The 23,805-nt window shown below is 42.3% G+C and overlaps 1 protein-coding gene across 1 annotated transcript in view; it reads right to left on the bottom strand.

Annotated features, from left to right (window-relative positions):
• The window catches only part of Syk (spleen associated tyrosine kinase), an 83,191-nt gene extending 67,512 nt beyond the window's left edge, over nucleotides 1-15,679 (bottom strand). The window contains exon 1 of the mRNA XM_023704218.1: nucleotides 15,536-15,679. The gene's annotated coding sequence lies outside the window, so the exon portion shown is untranslated. The remainder of the gene's footprint in view (nucleotides 1-15,535) is intronic.
• Nucleotides 15,680-23,805: the final 8,126 nt, after the last annotated feature.

Here is a 23,805-nt window from a genome sequence, read left to right as displayed (position 1 = left end):
TTTGTTCTAATGGTGTTTGTAAATAGGATATCAAGTCCGCATCTTGTACAGCAATTAACCACTAGGAAGAAGGTATGCAATGTGTTAATTATTGAGACTGTCCTACCAGTTTGATTTGAAACTGTCTCATTGCTATTTGTTTCTCAATAAAATTATGGAAAAAAATAGTTACCACAGTTCGTGAATTTCTAAATCGTGCTTATGACTAATTATACTACTATAGTTAGGATGTGATGTTTGTTGTAATCTTTTGTTCTCCCTTGTATAATAATATTGGAGAACTTTGGAGCAACCACCTTACCACAGCTCTACAACAAAAGACAGCGTACAGAGCCACACAGAAACCCACATTCCATTCTGAATTAACTGGGAGAAGAGGGTCTTATGACAGACATAAACCAAGAACCTTCTACATACAGAAGATATGCCTGAAGTACTTAGTACTCCTAGAGAAGCACTGAAAATGATATACCTACTACCAAAATTCACAAGCATAACCACAGAAAATTAAATTTTTTAATAAAAAAATTAAACAGAAAATGTAAAAGCAAAGGAGAAAAATGCAATCTCAGACCTCCAGCCCACCTAAACAAGTCCAGGAGACATCAACACAGAAAAGCTTGGAAGTCACACACCTGAAATTTCTGGAATGATAGCAACTGAAGTATAGAAACAATTCCATCAGGCTATAGAAGAAATCAGATCAGAAATAATCCTTTGGGCAAAAAAAAAGTAATGACAAATAAGCAATCTTAAGAAGACACAGATAAAAATAAGGGAAGTAGAAAAATGATAGAAACTTTGAGTAAACAATATAGGAAAGAATTCAAACGCATGAAACACAAAGAGATATCCAAAAATTCAAAAATTCCATTGAAAGCAGCAAAACTACTTGAACAAAATGGAAGATAGACTTTCAGACACTGAAGAAAACATTGTAGCTCACAATCATAAAAGGAAAGATTTTTCAAAAATAACAAGGAACCAGAAAATAAAAAGCTCAACAGCTGCAAGATGATATGAAGCAAAACAGTATAAGAAGGATAGGTATCAATGAAAAGGCAGGGGTCAGCACAAATGACATAAAAAGGCTCTTTGCAGAAGTAATAGCAAAAAAATTTCCAAGAATGGAAAAATAATTCTACATAGAGGTATGTGAGGAATACAGAATCCCAATTAGCCAATAATAGACATATAATAATCAAGACATATATTAGTCAATATCCCAGAAATTCAGTATAAGAGAAGAATATTAAAAGTTGCAAGAAAAAAGAAATAGACCAACTATAAAGGAAAGCTCATCAGAATCATGGCAGATTTCTCAGCACAAACCATCAAGTTAAGAACAGCTTGGAATTAAGTATTTCAGGGCCTGAAAGAAAATAACTTCCAACCAAGATGGATGAACTCTGCAAAACTATCTTTCAAAATTAATAGAGAAATAAGATACTTCCATGACAAAGAACTGAAGAAATTCGTGATCACCAAACCAAGCCTACAAAAAGTACCAAAAGCTATTCCAGAAAGAGATATAGAGGACCACATTTCCAAGAACAACAATAGAAAAGAAGCACAAACAAGGGAAAGAAATTAACAGAGTTGAAAAGTAGAGAACCAACAGCAAGAAAATAACAGGACAAACTAAGACGATGTGTATCAGGTATAGGCATCAATATAAATGGCCTCAATTCATCAATCAAAAGAAACAGACTGGCACAGTGGATCAAGAAACAAAATCCAACCGTATGTTGTATTAAAAAAAACAAATTTCACTCAAAAGGAAATTAATAGACTGAAAGTCAAAGGATAGAAAACAATATTCCATACAACAGGAACCCAGAAAACGTCAGAGGTAGGTACTCTGTCACAGACAATGTTAACTTCAAACCAAAAATGATCAAAAGAGACAAAGAAGGTCACTACAAATCTGTTAGGGAAAAACTGCAAAAAGAAGAGATAACAATTATAAATACATATGCTCCAAATATGAGAGCAACCAACTACATAAGACAAATTTTTATATACCTGAAAAATGAAATAAGAAATCATACAATCCTAACAGGTGAATTTATACCACATTGCCACAAAGATGTAGTTCAAACAGACAAAAAAATTATTGAAGAAATAACAAAATTGAACCAAACTTGTGAAGAAATGGACTTAGCAGACCTTTGCAGAAAGTTCCACCCAACACCACCAGTATATACATTCTTTTCAGTTGCTCATGATAAATTCTCTAAAATAGCTCATAGATTAGCCCATAGAATATGATTAAGTAAATCCAAAGCAATTGAAAATATCCCATGAATATAATCTGACTATAGTGTAATGAAATTGGAAATTATTGACAAAAGAAATTTCAAAAACTCCATAAACATATGAAAATTAAATAACATCCTCCTGAATAACCAATGGGTCACAAATGAAATTAAAGAAGAAATTAAACAATATATGCAATAAAATGAAAATGCAGATACAATTTATCAGAACCTGTGGGATGCAAAGAAATCAATCTTTAAGGGAAATTTATACAGTAAAATTCTCACATCAGGAAAACAGAATGAGCACAAATAAACAATCTTACACTGCATGTAAAGCTTCTACAAAAATAAGTCAACCCCGAAGGCCAAATAAGGGAGAAAATTATAAAGATAGTGCAAAAATTGATGCAATTTAAATGAATAAAACAATACAAAGAATTAATTAATGAAGAGTTGGTTGTTTGAAAGAATAAATAAAGTTGATAAACACCTAGTCAGCTTCATAAAAAAAGGAACGAAAAAACTAAATTCATGTAATCAGAATGGAAAGGATGAATTCATCAACACCAACTTCAAAGAAATTTACTCTCATAGTTTGGAAAACACAAAAGAAATGGACAGATTCCTAGACATATATGAATTACTAAAGCTTAATCAAGAAGACATCAAATTTCTGAATAACCCAATATCAGTCAATGAAATTGAAAATGTAAGTAACAACTTACAAATAAGCAAAGAAAATCCAAGTCCTGAGGGATTCACAGCTGAATTCTACAAGAAATTTAGAGATGATTTAACATCAATACTCCTCAAAAACTTTAATGATATTGAAAGGGAAGCAACTCTCTCTAACTCATTCCTGGAGGCAAGTATTACACTGTCTACCAAAACCAGAGAAAGACCCAACCAAAGAAGAGAATTATAGCCCAGTCTCCATAATAAATATAGGTGTAAAAATCCTCAATAAAATATTAGCCATAGAATGCAGCAAATCATGAAGAAGATTATACATCACAACCAAATGGGGTTAATTCCAGCAATATAAGAATGGTTCAATATATGCAAAACAATACATCTAATGCACCATATTCACAGAGCCAAGGCCAAAATTCGGTTGTTATTCCCATTGGTTCCAAAAAAAAAAGCTTTTGATAAAGTTCAACACCGATTCATGACAACAATCCTACAGAGAACTGGAACAGATGGTCTTTACCTCAATCTGATAAAAGCCATCTATGATAAACCAATAACCAACATCATATTGGATGGACAAAAATTGAAAGCTTTCACTTTTAAAATCAGGAACAAGACAAGGACATCCACTGTCGTTACTCCTATTAAGCACAGTTCCAGAAACATCAGCCAGAGAAATTACATATTAGAGTTAATAAAAGGAATAAAGTTAGGAAAGAAAGAAATTAAATTATCATAATTTGCAGATGACATGATACCCTATATAGAAGACCCCAAAGAGGGCACCAAAAGACTTGTAGATTTAATAACCAAATTAAGTAGCATAGCAGGAGGTGAGTCAACACTCAAAATTTAATAGCATTTCTGTACAAAAACAACAAACTCACTGATAGAGAAATTAGGGCAACCACACACTTCACAATAGCATCTAGAAAAGGAAATAGTTAGGAATCAAATAAAGGAAGTAAATGATCTATACAGTGAAAATTATAGTACTGTGAAAAAAGAGATCAAAGAGGATTTAAAAAAATAGACAGACAGGAAAAACTAACATTGTGAAGATGGCCATATTCCCAAAATTGTTACACAGATTCAATGCAATCCCAATTAAAATATCTGAGTATCATACCTCACAGATCTAGAGAAAACATTCCTAAAATTCATCTGGAATCAGAAGAGAACTCAAATAGTAAAAGCAGTTCTGGGCAACAAAGGCAAGGCAGGAGGCATTACAATCTTTGACTTGAAGTTATACTACAAAGTTACTGTGATAAAATCAGCATGATGCTGGCAAAAATACAGACCTGAGGATCAATGGAAGAGATAAGAAGACACAGACACAACTACACTCAACCCTTTTACCTTTGTTTTGTTTTTTAAAGAAAGGAAATGTTTATTTAGGTCACAGTTTGTGGAGGTTTCCATTCATAATCAACTGGCTCCAAGGCAGGGTGGCACATACCAAAGAGCAGCAGTTCATGGCAGTGGAAAACAGCAAAACGGCAAGAGCAAAAGAGAGGAGGAGTATCAACCACCCTGTCACCTTATCTGTGACAAAGGGGCCAAATATGTTGACTAGAAGAAGGGTAGACTCTTTAATAAATGGTTCAGAAAAAACTAGTTCTCTACATGTCAAAGACTAAAGTTAGACACATTTCTATCACATGCACTAAACTATAGTGGAAATTGGATCAAAGATCTAAATATTAAAACAGAAACACTAAATCTGCTGGAAGAGAAAGTAGATAGAAATCTTGAAGACATGGGGTAGAAAGTTCATGAACAAAAACCAAACTATACTTCAAAGAATCAACAACTGGGATCTCACCTGCTTATTTTAATCTTTTTTGTATTTATTTATTTGAGACAGGGTCTGCTATGCAGTTCAGTCTCATAGTGATCTTCCTGTCTCAACTGCCCCAGTGCTGGGATTACTGGCATGAGTCCCCATGCCCAGTTCTGTGGCCCTGATGGAGCACCTGGGGCTCTGGGGTAGCACGGCATGTGGTACCAGGGATTGAACTCAGGTTCTTGTGCTTGCCAGGCAGGCACTTCGACCATTGAGCTATCTCCACAGCCCAGGATCTATCTTATTAAAAAGTTTTTGCACAATGAAAGAAATTAATAACAGTATAAAAAGAAAACCCATGAATTGGGAAAAAATTTATCCCACTGTCCACCAGAAAAAGGACTTCTATCTAGAACAATTAAAGAAGTTTAGGGGCTGGGCAGATGGTTCATTGGAATAAGCACTTCCCTGGCAAGTGCAAAAGCCTGAGTTCAATCCCTGATTACAGAAAAGAAAAAAAAAAGACTTTCAAATATCAGCCCTCAAAATTCAAAGACTTAATCCAAAAATGGGCGTCTTTTTTGAACAAGAATATACACTTTGCAGATGAAGAAATATAAATGGCAAATAAATGTGAAAAAGTTAAACAACATTGGTTGTTTAAGAAATGCAAATGAAAAAACACATTGCAATTCCATCTCACCCCAGAAAGCATGGTTGTCATCAAGAAATCAACTAATAACAAATGCTGGTAGGGTTGGGTGGGGAAGGGATCCTTTCTCCACTGTTTGTCATAGTGTAGACTGGTAGAACCACTATAGAATTAAGTGTGGAGATTCCTCAAGTAAACTAGGATTAGAGGTCCCGTGCAACCCAGCTTTTCCCCCATGGGTATTTTTCCATAAGAACTGAAAACATCATACCATAGTGATATATGTGAACTCATTTTATAGCAGCACAATTTGTCATAGCTAAACCTTGGAAACAACCGAATGCCCATCTACTGAGGAATTAATAAAACAGATGTGGTATTTTTACACAATGGAGTATTACTCAGCTATAAAGAAAGATGAATTCAAGGCTTTTTATCAGTAAATGGATACAACTGGAGACTATACTCATAAGTGAAATAAATCAAACCTGCATGTGTAACCATCACATTGTCTCTCTAGTGTAAGATCCTGAAAGAGTAAATAAAATCTGAAAGATACACTAGATATTGTGAAAAGGAAAGAAACTGCTCAGAAGGAAAGAACAACTGGGATGAGGGAAAGGAGAAAAGAAAGAAGGAAGGCTAAGATAATTAACTACTAATCTCTACTGGTTTATTGAAAGGAAGAGTTCATATTTAATTTGTTTTGATCAATTTTCCATGCCCTTGTCTGTTAATGTGAACAACTACTTTGCAGATAACAGTTTGCAATACAACCATACTTGTTGATTTCCTATCATCTTGTTTTGAATTTATTGTTTTGAATGTGTTTTAAATTTTTTTATTACTTTTAAAATAAAAAAAGGTAAAAAAGCAAAGAAAAAATAGACCAGATCTCCTGAATGTCAAACCAAATACACAGGATTGGACAAAACCCAGTGGACTCAGTTAATTAGCTTGTCTTTGGTGGCAACAAAGATGTCTAAGAAACATACCAAAAAGAGACATGCAAAGAACATGATCGCAAAACAGGCCTGGTGGGGGCCTCCTCAGAGTGTACAGGGATGCAGGAGGTTGAAGCAGAAACTGGGTTGTGCAGAGCAGCTGCTCTTGGAGGAGGAAGTTTAGAATAAAGCTTGCTGGGGCAGTCTGTTACAGTGAAGATGGTGCTCTTGAGCAGACATGGGGGCCTCACTTGTGGCTCTGAGAAACTGTTCCCTGTAGTCACCATGGCTCTTCCCACCTTTGGCCTGGCATGCAAGAACCAACAAGCTCTTTCCTGAGTATGGAAAGTGACACCCTCCCAGAGTCCCCTGGGGCGTGGAAGCCACACCAGCCCACCCACCACTGTTTGAAACACAGGCTGAGCAAGATGTCTGAACACTTGCTGGGCCACTAGCCTCTCCACCAGTGACCCCTGAAGAGGGTGTCTCTAGATGTGAAGATATCAACAGAAGGACCCTGCTGCGAGGCAAAGATGACCCCAGAAAAGGCAGGCCTTGAGGCAAATGTCTACCAAGGAGGATGTTTTGTAAAGAGGAAGATATATTTTGCCAACCCAAAAGGCATTGAAAGTAACCAAAAGGACATAAGCTGACCTAACCTGCTAGATGTTCAGAGGCACAATGTCCTTGAGGAGGAGGCTGGGTGTCCTTGGAAAAGAATCCATTGATGTCACCTATGCATTGGGAAAAAGCACCTTCCTCCTCCTCCCAGCTCTCCCCACCACATGCATATCACATATGATCTACTCACATACCTCCCCGTGTGCACACAACTACATACACAGCATACCACACACACACTCACACATACTACACACAAATACCCATACCACCCATCACATACACTCATCATATATTACATACACCACATATCATAGACATTGTACACACAAATACATATGCATGATATGCTAATTATAGCATACATATTATATATACAGGGTATATACAATTGTCCTGTACATGCTTCATAACCTATGAATACTGGCCTGGTAAGGATAATAGAACTTCTCTTATAATGCTCCGATTGTGCCTCTGAACAGGAACAAGTGTTACTGTTTGGTCATTTTGCTCTCTGTGTCTGGCCACACTGCCCCTTTGTGATTTTCATGCATTAGGCCTGTGCTGTCCCCAGCTGACACATTTTCCCCTGGCTCATTCCTCTTTCTCAGGCCTGTGGTCTCAGCTCACCATCATCCTCTTAGGTGGTGAATCCTGATAGCTAAATTTCAAGTTACCACTTCTGTCCACCTGGTGGTTCCTCACTCATGTTTATTGTCACAAAAGTATCCCTTCCCTTCATAGCATCCCCACAATCTCCCCTAAATGAAAGCTCCAAAGGTTTGGAAATGTTGACCAACTTTTTCATGAGGTTTACCAGATGTCCACAAAATACCTGCTTAATGGAAGCATGTCTTTGGGGGGTGGGGGCAGGAGTTCCCACATTGATGGGTTGCTTTCCCAGTCAAAGTGCTGAATGTCCAGTTGCTGTGCATTCACAGAGCCCTGGACATAAGCTGACCTAACCTGCTAGATGCCCAATTTATGGCTGCATCAAAGGAACTTGGTCCTTGCCTAAGCTCACAGCTTCTTAGAAGTGAACCAATTCTAGCCGAGTTCCAGATACCTCTGTTACAAAATGCTTTTGTATCTGACTCCCTGCTTCCTCTTCTCCAGCCCCAAGCCTCTGTGTCCTTCAGAACACACAACCTATATCCAGTTCTGCTCTTCCAAAGCAACTTTTCCAGTAGTCATTCACAGCAGCCACACCAGGCCGATATATTCCTCTTCATTTTACATCACCTCTAGAACCACCATATCCTGGCCACTTCACCATGGAATTTTATGTTGCCCAAACTGCTCTTAAAAGGACCGCCAGCTTTGATGCCTCGGCTGCTGTTTCTTGGTCTGCACCCTGTGGGCCACCCACACAGCTGTAGATGGCCCCAGGTGTCTACCATCTACGCTTGGCTTTTGGAGGATGAAGTTTCCTTTTCACATGTGGTCACAATTTTTCACCCTCTATTTAGATGCGAGGCCAGCTGCACTGACCCGGTTTCCCCTCCCTCGGAGGTTTCCACCCATTTCCATCTAGCCTCCATCACTGTGTTCAGTCCGGGGTATTCGACCTTGGCACTTCTGCACTAGTACTTGGTCATTCTGCTTGCCACGCACTCCTTGGGAGCAAATAAATTCCTGACTGAAAACCCCTGCGTTAGCTGTGACCTGACCACAAATGTGAGGTGTGCTGTCTGTGGGCCTTAATCCTCCCCAGTAAATTAGTGTGATCTAATTTGTCAGTGTCATTGTTGACGAGAAGAAGGTGGGCAGGGTCACAAATGAATGGAATCCATGTAGGGGGAACCCAGTGACAGGGGACAGTGAAGCTAGGGGTGCTGAGAGAGGCTGAGGACAGGAAAAGCCAGTGGTGCATCCCAGCTCCACGTGACCAGGACACTTTATGCCATGAATCCCCATCTGGGGAAGGGATCCTAATAGTACTGAAGTCATCACAATGTACTACAGTGAGGATCGAGTGTGTGGAGGGTGCTTGTGGCAACTGGTACCTCATGAGTGGGAGCTGTAGACAGAGACAGAAAGACCAGGGGATGGTGGGGGGCAGAAGAGAGCAACAGGAGGGGCTGTGCACACCAGGGCGAGAGACAGACTTGCCCGCACCACACGAGGATGGTGCACAGTACACTGGAGGCCCAGACTGAACCTAAGCTCAATCGTCCTTCTCACAGAGCCCTTCCAGAGCCAGGCTCGATGCACAGTGAGGTGTTAAGTCCAGAAAGATGCCACATTTTCTGACAGGCCTTGGTTTTGTCTGTGCTGGCCCTAAGAACCCTTCTGGTGGCCTTCCATACGCTTAGGTGGGAATTCTTGTGCTAGTGGGCACCCTCCCGTCTTGCGAGTGTCTGATGGCAAGGATGCTACACCATTTTGAGCTGACTGGCTCCTTCAGGTCTTCCTTTCACTCTAGACAGTCACAGCCCAGGACCCCAGTCCCAAGACTGAGGCTGCTTCTAACAGGTATTAAGACTGGAATCTGTCATTTAAGTAGTAAATCTACCATTTGTCTTGTCAGGCACAAGGTTTCTGCTGGCCTCTGAGTGTGTTAACAGTCATGTTGCTAGGGGTAGTCTGAATGAAAGATTAGGGGCAGAACTTAGATCTGGGAAATCAGATGAAAAGCTGCCAAGAGCCCATGACTCTAGTGAAAGGAAATTTTATTGCCTTCAGAGGAACAGCTAGAGTGAATGTCAACACAGTGAAGAAGGTTGAACTCTACCTACGTGCCCACCTAGTACCTTTGTACCTCAACCTCATAATTTTGTTTCTTTCTCCATGCTCCTCAAAGCCACCAGAACTTCCACTGTACTAGTGTAAATATGCTTATGTTTCCTCCTGCTGCCCAGAAAAGAGGCTATGTTAAAACCGAATCTCCACCCTGCAAGGCTTGCTGGAGAGTTACAGTGTGTGCATGGCAGGCAGCATCCAAGATGGTTCCCAACGAGCCTCACCTGCAAGTCCTCACACCCTCACACTGATGGGCTCACTCTAGAGTGACTTGAGGGAGCTCTGCAGCCAGCTCTTTCCCTGGTCCAGCCTGATCAACCTCAGGGTCCTTGAGCAGCTTTGTGAGAGACCGTGTGAGGAGCCACAGAGGTGCCCGCTGACTTGCACTCTACAGCCAGCACTTCTTTGTCAGCGATGGGGGTCCCTGCAAGAGACTCCTCCAGCACCAACAAACCTTCTGATGAAACTGCAGCCTCAAGGAGACCAGAAGCCAGCCCAGCCATTTCAAATGCCTGGCCACAGGAATCATGGGAAAAAATGCAGGACAAGTGTCCTTATCTACAATGCTTTGGAATGGGACTGTTTCTTTTTTCTTTTCTTTCTTTTTTTTTTTTCCAGATTTTGGAACATTTGCACATTTCTGACAAGACATCATGGGGAGGTGATCCAAGTCAAAAGGAAGGGGTACGAGAGGGGAAAGAGAGGGCATGAAAAGGGAATTAAGACATGGAGTGTGCGCATACCAACTCCACACAGCAATGCAAGCATGTTGTGCAGCCAGCATGTACTAATAAAGAAGAAAGGAAAAGATGCCAGAGGCTTTAGGATGCTCACAACGCACCCTCCTTCCCCACTCTCTGAGGTGCCACAGGGTGTCACACATGGCTGTGGTGCAGGAAGTCAAGGTGGGCCAGTAGGCAGGGAGCTAAGGAGCCCTGGGACCCTGGCTAAGTTGCTGTCCTTCAGGCTCAGTTTCTTCAGTAACCTCTTTGCTTCCTTTCCACTGTTGTGTGACTCAGTACTCATGCATACTCAGGTATGCATGTATTTCCTTTTCTTCTTTCTTTCTTTCTTTCTTTCTTTCTTTCTTTCTTTCTTTCTTTCTTTCTTTCTTTCTGTGACTTAGTCTCAGTATGTGGTGCAGTGTAGGTTGGCCTTGAACTCACAGGGATCCTTCTGCCTCAGCCTCCCCACCTCAGGCTCCAGAATGCTGGGATTACAGGCATGTGCCACCATGTCTGACTTGAATGTATTTTCCTAAGGTATGTTGACACATAAGTCACACACATCATAACAAAAAGAAATTCATTTGTCTTTCATAGGAACACTACACACATCCTGAAGGTAGTGTCCTACAATATTTGTAGTAATTCTGTGCACAAAACAAAGTTTCATGGCATGGCATTTTCCACTCACAGTATCATATCAATACACAAAAGGTGTCAGATTTTGGAGCATTTGGGATTTTGAAGATTTGAACCCACATATGACTGCTCTTTTAAGCCACTGTGTTTAGGGTGATTTGTTAAGCAGCAAGAGGTGGCTCATCCTGAATGCGGACAGGGCCAGGGGACAGAAGCAGCTGGTGGCCGAAGAGCGCATGAGCTGCTGACAGACAGGCTCAAACTGGGGAGGCAAAGGAGAGGTCACAGCTGTTCTGGCTAAGTCAGGGTGAAGCTTCTGGGGCATCCGGGGGTGAGAGAAAACAAAGTGGAGGTCAGAGGAAGGAGTCAAGCCACACGTGGCCCTGTGCCCTGGACCCACCATTCCATCCAATCTCCCTTCATCCCCAAGCTGCCTATGAATGAAGGGTGGGTGACAGGACTGGCTCCCAAGTTCAGCAAGGATCACAGCACCCAAGCCTGGCACTCACAGATTAGGGAGGCAGGATCAAAGCGAGCCCAAAGTCCAGTTTGGCCTACCATCACTAACAGAAGAACTTGGCATCCTCTGTTCTGTCACATTTTTCTCTTTTCTCCTCTGTCCATTTCTTCAGTATCAGTACTTGTGACTCCACCACTTTTTCATCTTATGCACAAAGCAAAGCACAGTTGCTGCTCTCTTTGTTCCCAGCAGTCCTACTCTCCGGAGTGACCAGGAACTGTGAATTTGCAAATCCCACACCATTGCTCCCAGGGAAAACTTGAGACTCAATTCTTGGGATCCTCTGCTTATGTGTTCATCAGCCAGTCAACAAACAACTTTGTTTTACATGTGTTTCTATTTAAGGACACTTATTTCATATCTATTTTGTTGCTGTTAGGGGCACAACAGCACTAACACGTGCCAGGGAGAAGCGCTTGTCCAATACACACAATCACTGTGCAAGGCACCTCATGGTCTTCTTGTGCTTAGAGGTACGGGGCAGCTCTTCAGCACTATGTGTTGGGCCATTTTAAGTTGTGAAGTCACAAGCACAAAGCACAAAATTGCTCAAAACAAAGAATAAGGAAATGCCACCTGTTTACACCGTGCAAGGTGAAGGCAGTGTTGCCCGATCCAACCCCAACACGTTTTGCCAACGCCAAATTTTCACCATTATATATATATATATCCAAAAGTGACAGCAAAAGCTGTTTTAGGACTGATTTTAAGGCTACACATACATTTTCGTGAAGAGATAGATTTGTAAACAAGGGATCCAGGAACAATAAACATTGACTATAAATAATTTTCCTCCTCTGTCCCCTCCCTTCCCAGCAATATCCAAGCTCATTTATAAAGATACATAATTTTGTTCTGGATGTTTTGGGAAAATCACCAATTTATATATGAGACCATACTTCGACATACATTACTCCTACATTAAATTCAGCTGGGTGTGGAACCGGAAGGGGCAGCCTGGGTCTCAGCACCCTGGTCTTAATTTCCCTATCTACCCTCATCATCAGAGTCCGATCTGTGCTTCTCGGCTTCTGCTTTTCTCGTCCCCACTGAAGCATGGCTCCTGCAGGTGCTGCTCTCTGCCCACCCGGCCCCTCCAGCTGCCTGCAGTGAACACGCCCAGCAGTCCACCGCAACCTAAGTGGCTCATTTTCCTACCAACAGGCCTTGAGAGTTACCCACACAATGGAGACCAATGCAGAAGCACACAGCTCTGTGGGGAAACAACTCCGCAGGGAAAATTTCTGCCATGTTCATACCATTTGAGGAACAAGATTGAGAAGATGCAAATGAAGGTTATTCACACTCGAAACCACCCAGCCTCCCCAGTGCAAATCAACCGCATTCAAATGTGCTGGGAATTGGCTTTGCAGCCTTAAACTGAGAAACTTAAGTGTCAGGACTTGGGTAAAAGGGAAAATTTCCTTGTGGGTTAGATTAATTTTCCTAAGAAAGAGGAAGGAGTACAGCCAAGAGGGACTATCAGTCTCGCTGGGCTGGTTGGGTAAGGAGAAAAGAGCAAAGGGACACTCCGTGGGGCCACGCCACACAGCACGTGGCTCTCCAGACAGCCACACGACCAGTCTGTGCAGGGTGATGGAGCTCAGCCTCCCATGCCAGGGACTCATCAAACAGGAAAAACACAAAACACAAGTGCAACGCGGGGCCTTAGCGTGGAGGACTGGAACCCAGTGTCCACGAGCCTGGTCAGTCTCTGCGCCTGGCTTCCTGAGCCCAGATGAGCTCACACTGAAGACCCATCCCTAGCGCAGTGGGCAGCCCACCCGTGTGCTGTGCAACACAGATGTGTGGTCCCTCAAGGGGGAGCCCTGTCTTCACTCACCCTGTGGACCCCTGCCCTGTCCTGTCTCTGTAGGCAAGCACAGGGCAATTCTTAGAATACAGGAATGCGCAGTGCTGAAACAAAAAGTAAAACCCAGGCTGCCATGTGCATCATTTTCATCGTCACTTAGAAATAGAAGACTTGTGGCGATGCATGAGAACCTTATTGAAACCTTCAGAATCAAATTCTTTTGTTCACCTTCAGAACCTGAAAGACCCGCTATTCCATAGAGAAAAGGCTGACCTAGCTCAGCTGACTCTGACCCATGTTAGGCAGCCTACGGGCATCCTCAGGGTGCTCCCAAATCTTCTTTCACACCTGCCTGGATGTAATTCACACGCAGTGCATTATTCCTTGATGTCTACCTGAATATTTTCTTTTAATATACAAGGCTACAAATAAACCACCAGCCTACCCGAGAAGATTTAACTTTAAAATCTAAAATGTCAATTCAATCAATAGGGGAGGTGAGTGGCTATCATGTGCTAGTTGTGATTGCAGGCGCCGTGCAGGATTGAAAAGGAGCCTCCCTGGCAACATGCAGAAAAGAGCAGCTCCTGGGAGGGAGGGGCAGGGGCCCGGCCCTGTGTGTCTCTCGGCTTCTCCTCCAGCTACCCTCTGTCTGCCTCTGGCTGTGACTTGCTCAAGCCGCGTGCAGGCTGAGCTTCTTGGAGTAGGTGACACAGTCTGGAAATGTGATCCCAGGGTCTGCGGGCCTAGCAAGAAGCCACAGAGACAATAAGCCGAAACTCTAAACAGCTTCGTGGTGATTTGTAAGCAGTCCAATGTATGAAAACTTCAGCTGCGACCCAATATTTTACTCCCTATGTGACATTTATGGCTAGAGAATAACTGAGTTGACCCTATGCACCTCTGAGATTGGGAGAAAGGCAGCCAGGAGGTAAGCCGAGGGTGGACTGCCACTGGCAACCAGCAGAACATCAAAACGAGGACAGAAAAGTTACCATGTCATGCTGTTGCCAGGTTGGCTGCCCAGCCCAGGCCTACCGCTCCTGGCACAGCACAGGTGGCACCAGTGGACTCAGAGAAGGTGGATGTGGTTACTAAAGCAAGCAAGGCTGGGGATGGAGCTTGGTGGTGGAGCACTTGCCTAGCATGAGCAAGGCTCCAGGTGTGGTCGCAACAGTGGGGGAATACGGGATCCGGCCTTCCTGAAGACTTGACTGAATACTGAGTCGGGCCCAGGATCATCCCTAAAGGACAGGTCGGGGCTGCAGGTAGTGAGCCTAAAAATGTCCAAGGATACCTCGCCAGTGAACTGTGTCCCACTCAGCACTCATTCTCCTCTGGGGAAAACATCAACAACTACCAAAATTACCAGATTACAGGCAACTACCTTGAAAATACCCACCATGGTACATCTCCCCAGCCTTGTCTTTGTCTGAAAAAACGACAGAGGTGGATGGCAGGGCAGTAAAGGTTCAGTGCTCTCCTTGACTTAAGCCCAGCAAACTGAAGTGGCGAAGAAGCAAGGCTGCAGCTGCACTGGACGGGTGGCCATAAGCTCAGTAAGCACAGGACTTACACGCGATCTGAAAGTGCCTGTCTGGAGCTTCCAGCCTCTGGGCACTATTTTTGCTTTTCTGTTACTCTATCTCTTTACCTATACAAGGATTCTGTGGCTGACAGAGAAATCAATCCACCCAGTTTAAACACAGACATACTGAAATGGCACTATGAAGCCCCCTGAGTTGAGCTGAACACACATAAAAACTCACTATGATTTCTACCTAGCCAATTAAATAATTGTGGGAAACTCATGAGTGTAAATACCTCAGAAACTTACGAGGATCTCCTAAGATCTTTTAAATGTAAATTTCACAAATCTGACATATAACAGCATATCTGACGCTTAAAGAAAGTGGTAAATGTTAGGCCCAGGGGAAAGAGATGGTTCGGCCACATGAGAACTGCGGGCAAGAACCAAGAGACCACACCGTTCAACACTGGAGCTCGGGCTGGGCATAGGTTTGGCAGGAGTAGAGAACACAAGCACAGCCACAAGCCTTAGTGCCCTCTTGTACATACACACAGTCCCAAGGTCACACTGTCTCACTCCAAAGGGCCCCTTCAAGTCTCACCTACCTGCCTTTCCCGGATCTACACGCAGGTCCACACTGGCAGGCAGCAGCAGCATGGGGTGTAGGAAGCACAGAAATATGAAAGAGTAAGAAGGATTTTCAAAGAGAACTGTTGAAGTGGGGCAAAAGCAGAAACCAGCTCCACAGGCTAGAGGGTTTCCTGCTGCCGGACCGTTTCTGTAACTAGGGAAGTGGCCTTTCCTCAAAGTGTCAGCTTGCAAAACAAGCCAGAAAGCAGAAGTGTGAGGGCCCTACTGGGTGCACCCTGGGGCCTCTCTAATTTCACATTCAAAATGAAGCTGTACTCTGAGGACAGGGTGCGGTGCAGCCTACACAAGCTTAAGAGGAGCCAAGGGACAGGACCGTGCCCATTCATGCCTGGCCAGTCAGGAAATCCGCTTTCCCAGGCTTTCTTACTACAAGGAATTTAGTCTTAGGATATAGAAAAACCTTCTCTGCTTTTTTCTACTTTATCTTGGCTAAAGCTTTGATGATTTGATCATAACTTTAGTGAACCAATATGGATTTTCCTGATTTTTCTTCTGTTTTTGTTTCTGGAATTCCAACTATTGCTGTTTCCATTGTTTTCTTGTTGATTCAGCATTAATTTGACCTTTTTGTAGGTTCATAAAATGGAATTGTAGGTTCCTGACTCTATGCATTTCTTTTATCTCTATATACATTTTAATTTGGACAGCATTTAGATATATGTCCCTAGGCTCAGGGGCTGTAAGCTGGGGCCTGGTGCTCAGCATTGCAGTGTTAAAGTGGTAGACCCTTAAGAGGCAGGCCTACTGTGAGGGAATCAAGTCACTATGCCTTGCACCCTCAGAAAAGACTAATGTCCATCTTGCATGAGTCAGGTCTCCAGGCGTTGGGTTAGTTCTTCCTTGAGTGGGTTGAGATAAAGTAGGGCCACCTTACATGGGTGGTCTACTCCATGTCAGGACACATGTCCACAATGAAGTGTTATCAAAGTGTGTTGATGGGTATGAGGCCTATAGCAGATGGGACTGCTCAAAATGCATACTTTTAAACTATAAGTCAAAAGAAACCTTTTTTTTTTTGGCAGAACCAGGGATTGAACTTAGGCCCTTGCACTTGCCAGGCAAGCGCTTATTCTACTGAGCCATTTCCCCAGCCCCAAGAAACCTGTTTGGAACATAACATACATACCTGACCTCAGGTAGTTTTATAGCAACAAATGCACTAAGACCTATATGCCCATACTACAATAAACACCCCTCTTACACATGCTTTTATTGCATCACCAAACTTTCTATTAAGTTGCTTTTTCATTTTCATGCATTTTTGAAAACATTTTAATATTTCTTTTGAGACTCCTTTGACTCACAGCTTGTAAAAAAAAAAAAAAAAAGATCTGCTATTTAATTTCTAAGTACTGGGAGAGAAGTGTGTGTCAGCTGTTTTTGTGATTTTCTAGTTGTATTTTGTTCCTAGAATATAATTTGGATGAGTTTAATTGGTTTAAATTTGTTAACAAGTTTTGCAAGGACATCGTTTATCATGGTGGATTTTCCAAGTAAGCTACAAAAGCATGTGCATTCTTGTTTTTGGACTGAACAAGAATATAAGTGTTATAAGTGTCAAGCTTGCTGGTTGTGCAGCTCAAGCCTCTACAGCCTTACTGGTTTTCTGTCTCTTTGGTGTGCCAATTATTGGCAGAGGGAGAAGGACATTTCCAATTATAACAGTAGACTTGTGTATTTCTCTTTTCAATTTAATGAGCATTTGCCTTGTGGATTTTGATGTTGTGCAGTTATATCCGTGCCTGTTTAGGAGTATGATTTTCTTCTTGGATATTTGACTCTTTTATCAGTATATGACAATTTCTTAGAAGCCCTGATCTACCTTTAAGTGATACAGGAAGTCAAGAAGGTACTGGAATGTGAATAATCTACTTGGGGATTCCCAGCTCAAGTAAGGCTCTGGCAGAGTACTTTTCCCTGAAGAGTAACCCTTTGTATGGTAAAGGCTCCAGGTACATCTTATAACTATCACTCACCCCTTTTCTATCCAAACCCATGAAGAGCTGTTTATCACATCTTCAACAATATAATTCAGTGAGCTCTGTACTAACCCTGCCCTTTGATTGTCTCTATTTTCTAATATTTTGGTATCAAGGGCCTTGAAAATGTTGTGTACATTGTCCCTCCCAGGACTGGTCAGTTTCAGGAGAAAGAAAAATACTCCTCATATGTGTACTAACCAATCAAAAGCCTATCTCTCAACTACTTCCTTAGCAGGCTCTCACAAACCATGCCATTGTTCCTCTCTCTTATCACTCCAGGCACAGGCAACTAGGGAAGGATAGCCCTTGCCTCCAGGCCTGCTGAGATCATTCAGACCAACCAATTCTATGTCTGCCTGCCCTGCCTTGCCTCGGGTTTCCTATAGAAATCAGAATAAGGACTGTTGTTGCTGCTCGCCTTCACTCCCCTTGAACACTGGCCCACCCTGGTGTTTTCCTGTGAGGTCCTAAGGGGCATGCTGTGCCTCTTGTGCTCAGGAATCCAAGAGTATAAACATCCTCCTTCAGAATGGTCATTCCCTTGTCTGTGTGCCTTACCATACCTAACTGAACATATCCAAGTCTCCAGAGGGAAAATAAGGTCTCTAGTGGGAAAACTCAAGAAACTAAGGGCCATCCTGAGAGTGCAACTCATTAGAGCTTTTCTCTAACAAACTAGTCCACAGTCAGTTTCCAACAAGCCACCCAAATCACTGTTTAACAGACTCTGGCATTGTTTGTCTTTGACAGCTCCTGCCCCAGGTCAGTGCTCATCTCTCCTGACAGCAGGTGTCGATCTCTCCTGAGACCTTAGCCTTTTGGCTCGCTAAGAAAAGTCACTGATTCTCAGTGTGTCTAGTTTTCTCAGTGGAAGGATATAAGAGCACTTCATGGGTCACAACTGAAAGTGGTGACTGTCACTCTTTGCTAATATCTGTCTAGCTAGCTAGTGCCTATCAGATGGTCCACAACATTTTCTCCATTGAACATGGATGGGTGAGAGGTTAAGAAATGACTGTCTTGTAATTGATGTCACATAACTCTGACACATATATGAGTGAATGGATGAATGATTATCTGGCCCATAACCATTTACTACATGCATGAGTGAGAGGTGCTTGCAGTTTTACCTCCAACTGTGCATTTCTAACTCAAGGACTGCTAGGGCTGCTCCAGGCTGGGGCAGTCTGGTTTGCTACTTTGGTCCACTCCTCCTCATTCTAATCACTAGCAGGGGCCCCATGTCCCCAGGAACTGTGGTTCTTAGCTGACACTCAGTGCACAGCATTGTCATGTTTCCTAGGATTCTGAGACCTAAATGACTTTCCCTAAAATGCTAGGTCCCTGTTTTGTTGTGTGGATACAGAACACGGAAGAAAAATCATGTTTTACATGTCATTACCAAATCCAGCACAATTAGCAAACCTTTTGCTGATTTCGGATATTCACCCACTGTACTTTCTAGAAGGCTCCTTGGTAAACCATAACTTTGTTCAAAATTATGGAGAGACTGTGGGCCTTACTGTCCATATTGTCCCTTTCTTTTCTTACATGTGACCTTTAACAAAGCTTGACATATAAATCAAGACAACACCAAACTAAAAGAAAAATCACTGCAAAGGCTTTGTTTTGAAGGCAATGTCTGCTTTTCTCTTTCTATTTGGTTGAGTTGCATTCTGTGGACCTTGCACTGGGCAGGACCCACTTGTAGCATTCCCCAAAGCCTTAGTTCATGCAGTGTAAAAGACATTTGTGAAGCAGTTCCAAGTCTCACTTCAGAGGGACAGTACTTGGGTCTAAAAATTGGCCGCACCACTTTTATCTTGAAAGTTCTGTTTTCCATCTACACAATGAGACCAACACAACTCGCCTCTGAAAGTTGCCTGGAGATTCCACAGGAGGTGCTCCCAGCATGCTAGTAAGTACAACTGTGCTGGTGTTGACGCTGGTGGTGGAGGTGGAGGAACAGTTATGCCCCCTGTTGGAGGACATGAGCTGTCTTCCAGAAAGCTATGCCCACACATCCCTAGTCCCCAGATCCTACGGGGCTGCTGCTTTACTTAAGCTCAAGGAACACAAAATAACATTAACTGAATCAGGTAGGACACAGTGTGTTCTGACCATAGCCATCTTGAGCTACAGCTGCCATAATTACTCCTGAATAACCCTGGTCTGTTTTCCCCACATAGCTTCCCAGCATACTATAAATAGCTAAACCCAGTAGAATCATGTGTGGAGCTTTCTCCTGGGACTCTGGTTCCAGGAATATGCCTGACTCTTTGATACTAACTTAAGATAAGCCATGTATGTCATTGTTATCTATCTATCTATCTATCTATCTATCTATCTATCTATCTATCCCTATATTGATATCTGTATATCTATTTCTATCTATATTTACACATGCATCTAAAACTATGCCTATATCCATATGTCCCTTCTTCTGACCCAAATCCCATAGTTGCTGCTGCTACTTCTATTCTGTCAGTACATTCCCAGGAAATTGTACTCTGCAGAACTGCACATGTCTGCCTTTTTGTTCAGTTTTATGGCACCAGTGCCTAGTTCTACACATAACAGCTGAGTTGTCCTTGAATATCTATATGGTTGTCTTTATAAAAGAGTGGTATATTGAAGTATTTAGGAAATGAATTTCTATGTCTCTAGTTTACTTTAAAAATACTTGAGCCTACAAATATAAAGCTAATATGATAAACTATTCCTACAACTAAGTCATGAATGTATGTTTACTTATATACCTTGCTCTTTACCTGGCCATACTGACAGAATGTATTTATTATAAAAATTTTTAGGATTTTTCACAGAAAAAGTAAAAACAAAATACCATACAACTCACCATCTATGACAGGGACTCTGGAACCAAAATAACCCTGTCCTCCTTCAAGTTCTGTTTCCTGGGTTATTTGGTCACAGAGATAGAAAGCTGAAGTAGGGCCCCGAGACAGACAGACACATCTTCACAGGAAGCTGAGGGTGAACTATGAAGACATGGAATGCCTTCCTGATGCTCTTGGAAGGGCTGGAGCTGCTGAGAAAACATGGACGCCAACATCTCCAACAAAATAGAGTGACTGAGGTAAAGACACAGAGCCCTAAACAAGGAGCTCTCTGTGGAAATATTTGGTTCACAAAATTTCCAACTGCTAAAATGACCAGCACTTTATCTACAAGGAACACAAGTTCTTTGTGAAGTTCTACATTTGCCTCCTAAGGTGCAGGCAGGGCCCCAAGGAAGGATGCCATCTTCCATCAGCCAGGAGGCACAGGTTCATAGGCAGCACTGTCCAGGTCAACAATGACTCCATGTTTAGAAATGATACCTGGACTGAGCAAACCAGAAATTCCTGACTGAAGAACAAGGCTGTTTTTGGAGGAGCCCCTGGAAGCTGTGCCCATGGTGCTGTTCAGAAGAGATATGGCCCCAGTGAGACCCTCTTTTCTTTGTTCCAGAGCTGTGCAATTCACAAGAGGACTCCACCAGGAGAATGCCGGGAGTTTCCCTGCTGCGAGGCAGCCTGTGAGTGAGCCTGCATGGTGGCCCTGTGGGTCTGGATGGTAGGGGACCTCCTGGTGAGTGTGCAGCCTCTGCAGCACCTCCATGCACAATTGCAGCACCTCCATGTGCCAGCTATCCAGGCAGGAGTAAGCCTCCCATCAAACCAACACAGCTCATAAGGAAAATGTTTCTAAAATACTGACTTATTGGTATGAAGCGCGGATTCTCTGCCAGAACAATGATAGCTTTGCAAGTTAGGTTCACATCATGCTTGGAGCGCTATGAGCAGTGGCCAGAGGCAGCAACCAGCCCAGCCCACCCGCTCACCTTCTATTAGTATGGAAACATTTGTTTTCTTTGCTTGTTCTTTTTTTTTTTTAATCTTTCCTTATGCATCCTGACCAAGAAAATATCTTTGATTATGATCTGTGTATTATGTCAAAATGTAAGCTAGTTAAAACTTTTGTAAAGTTGCCTGGAATGTCATTTGTCGGTTATAAACACAAAATCTAAGTGAAGGGTTTTATGTGTTGTATGCAAATCAATTATTTTGAGATGGACAAACCCGTCATTACATTTGTAACCTTGCACAGAAGATTTTCACTATGTGCCTAGTTTGGTGTCCATTCAGTTAAAATTGAAAAAAAAAAAAAGGTGCATGAAGAGTTAAAAATCAGAAATTAAACAAAGTATATGTAGAGATGACTATTTTATATTACATGGCGCAATCCTGTATTTATTTCTACCCCCTTTTGAAAGTACTTATAGGGCCGGGGAGATGGCTCAATGGAATAAGCACTTTCCTGGCAAGTGCAAGGACCTGAGTTCAATCCCTGGTTCCACCAAAAAAAAAAGTATTTATAAAACTAGTTGAGGACAGCTGTAATTTTTTTGTTGGAACTATTTAGTAGAATTTGTGCCTTTTTGTCTGTACGTGAATAAATGCTGCACATTTTGGAATAAAAAATACTTTCTTGTGAGAAATTATTCTTTCCTAGGAAAAGATTTGCATGATAATCAGAAGATTTACATAAACATACATGGTGTGTGTGTGTATGTGTGCGTGGTCTTGGGGATCACAACCAGGACCTCACATCTGCTAGGCAAGTGCTGCACCACTGACATACACTCTTAGCACACAAAGATTTTTATTTTTGAGAACTCACTGGGCTTGTCACTAAGCTGAAACAGAAATGCTGTACTGATAAAACTGCATTTCATCATTAACACTGTGATCTGTCCATTTCTATATCTATTTACCTCAGAAAGCTATCAGGCACAATAAAAATCCACCAATCAGGTTAGTCAACATACAACATAAGGTGAAGAGACTTTCAGTGAAATATAAAAATAAAGATTAAACTGTTTCACAAACATGTTTTTAAAAAACATTTACATTCATTTTGTTTTAAAAATTATTTCTTAGGGCCAGCCAGATAGCTCAGCAGATTGAAGTGCCTGCTGAGGCAAATGCAGGGGACGGGGTTTGATCCCCCCTGTGCCATTCAGGCCCCACTCCAGGGTGTGCTGAGACAGTGATTGAGACTGGGTATGGTGGCACGTGCCTGTAACCCGAATGCTTGGGAGGCTGAAAAAAGGAGGATCATTATGAGTCTGATCTGTGTAGTGAGACCCTGTAGACTCTGTAATAAATACATTTAAAAAACCACCAATATTTCTTGGGGCTAGGGAGATAGCTCAGTGGTCTAAGCACCTGCCTGTCAAGAGCAAGGACCTGGGTTTGACCCCTGGTACTGTATGCTGTGCCAGCCACATGCCGTGCCAGCCACCAAAACTGGGTGTGGTGGCACACACCTGTAATCCCAGCTCTGGGGAGGCTGAGACAAGAGGATCACTATGAGTCTGAGCCATGTAGCATGACCCTGTACCAAATAAACAAACAAACAAATAAATAAATAAATCTTTTAAAAAATTTCCGTACTTTGTCCATAAGAAAGACACAATATAGTTGTGTCAATCTGAGGTAAGTATGTTCCACAAAGTCACCTCCAACACTGAGTAGGCTTATACTGAACCACTGCTCTTGGGCGCACTGATGCCAGCCACAACACTGTCATTAGCCTGTGAGTACAAGACCTTATCTTATGTGTGATTCTGTTTAAAGATGCCCTATGGAATACATCCTGTGATAATCATTGACTTTATGACCTGCAGCACTATGACCTGTGCCCAAGAAACGTTTTGCAAAGCACAGCCTTTCTCCACAGAGCACACAGCAGCTCCTTATGCATAGGGACACTACACAGCACCTCAGCACTGCAGCTGGAGCCCACCATAACCATCAACATCACCAAAGAAAAACTACAAAATATGCAAAACCCATGGCACTAAAAAACCAGGAGAAAGGACACTTGTTCATAGGATGAACTGAAACCCATTCTCAGAGCTCTACCCGGTTCGCCTTCAACTGGAAATTATGCACTGGTGACTCACCTTTTGTCACCCTCTGCCTGTCCACAAATGACCCAAAACCATCCTTACATATGGTACAATTTACCATAACCTCCAAACCATATGTAAGGTTGGTTTTGGGTCATTTGTGGAAAGGCAGAGGGTGGCAAAGTAGGAAATTTCACAAACATAGACTCCAGCAGAATGAGGATCAACTACGCATTATCTCACTCAAGAATAATAAATGTGGTTTAGATTCATTTTTCAGCCATGGTGAATATTCCCACAGGTTATCAATGGTCACAAACAAGCT

Source organism: Octodon degus, unplaced genomic scaffold (assembly GCF_000260255.1).
Source record: "Octodon degus isolate 3935 unplaced genomic scaffold, OctDeg1.0 scaffold00192, whole genome shotgun sequence".
Taxonomy (NCBI): Eukaryota; Metazoa; Chordata; class Mammalia; order Rodentia; family Octodontidae; genus Octodon; species Octodon degus.
Note: the sequence above shows the minus strand (reverse complement) of the source record. Positions and strands in the feature narration are given on the sequence as shown.